This window comes from Ceratina calcarata, unplaced genomic scaffold, assembly GCF_001652005.2.
Source record: "Ceratina calcarata isolate Rehan_Ccalc_2016 unplaced genomic scaffold, ASM165200v1 scaffold315, whole genome shotgun sequence".
Classification (NCBI taxonomy): domain Eukaryota; kingdom Metazoa; phylum Arthropoda; class Insecta; order Hymenoptera; family Apidae; genus Ceratina; species Ceratina calcarata.
In genome coordinates this window covers 35006-36468 of record NW_017154104.1, presented here as the reverse complement: position 1 = coordinate 36468, position 1463 = coordinate 35006, and positions in this window count along the sequence as shown.

Below are 1463 nucleotides of genomic sequence, written 5' to 3'. Positions count from 1 at the left end.
GAATTTCATTTACGAATATAAGTTAAAAATGCTTCATTCTTTAATTACAAATATTGCATAGAATATATCGATTTTTAATTAGGAAATGCTTTTATGACAGTACATATACTTTTTTTCATTATTTGTGGTACAAAATTGATAAAGTATGAGAACCCCTGCAATATGTGACACAAAATTCAATTCCACCTTAAACAATTATAAGCGGGCTAGAATGTCCCTTCCAAATGGAACCATTTGTTTCCTAGCTAAGCAACTATTAAGTCTGTCGAAGTGCACTGTGTTCTAATTATAACATAGGTGTTACCACTCGAAAATTCGGGCTGTTACGCCGCGTTCAAGTTCAAGGCTAAAGTCGTTTCGTTTCAGGAGAATTCACGGTCTCCAGCTTGGCAACAAAAGGAACAGCGCTAGTAATAACGATAAATCGTGACGATATTCCAGTCCCCTATCTCGAGTCGCCTCGCGTTGCGATGCGTTGGCACCGTTCGTCATCGAACATGATAAATCACCGGCAAATAAAGAGCTTCCCACCTGATTATCTCCAACGACGTTTTAAACCAGCAGAGAAGAATTTTCATCGACAATAACGCAATGCATACTGATTTTATTAAAAACTTTAAAAAAAATCAATTAAGCTTCGTCAAAGTACAAGAATATATTAATTTAATTAATAAGCTGATGTTAAGAAATTACCAATTATTATTAATTCCTGCATTATGCAGTCAGTAAATACACTTCATTTTTATTGCTTGCAGCAGTAGAGCAGATCATAATCACAATAGCAGGTAAATGTAAAAAGTGGTATAAAAAAAGAAATTAACTTTTCCACTATGCCGATTAGCATTCTTTTGCCCCTCGATCATTGCATACTTTGTAACTTCGGCGCAACGAGGGCGGAGAAATAGACGAATGTAAATTCAGCTCTCTGATCAAGCATCGATTCGCCAGCTCTGGCGAGCGGAATTCGCATATTCCCTCTTCATGAAAATTCGAGGACGCAGGAGAGAGAGAGAGAGGGAAGAAGAGAGAAATAGGACTGACGACGTGAAAGGGGGACGACGAGGTCTGCAGGCAATCCCGCATTTCTCTTCACAAACTTTTCCATTTTCTTTCCCGTGCTTTGCATATTGGTTTTCTTCGCGGATATCCGCCAGGCCAGTTTCCGGGAGCCAAGAAAATTATTAAGAATATACTTCTTCCAGCAAATTTCTTGATACACAAATCCAGCGTCCGATAAAATATTCAGAAATAGCCAGGACTGAATCGCTGGATTTTTAAAAATTATTGCAAGGCAATGCCACTGAATTAAAGACGAACGAAAATATGTATATGCATAATTATTGGACTTACAGTTTCCATTTTCATTATTTTATTGTTTGAATGAAACATGACACAAGTCACTACATATTCCAATGTTTTAATGATTCTTACCTATACATATAAATAAATTTAATGATTCTCAT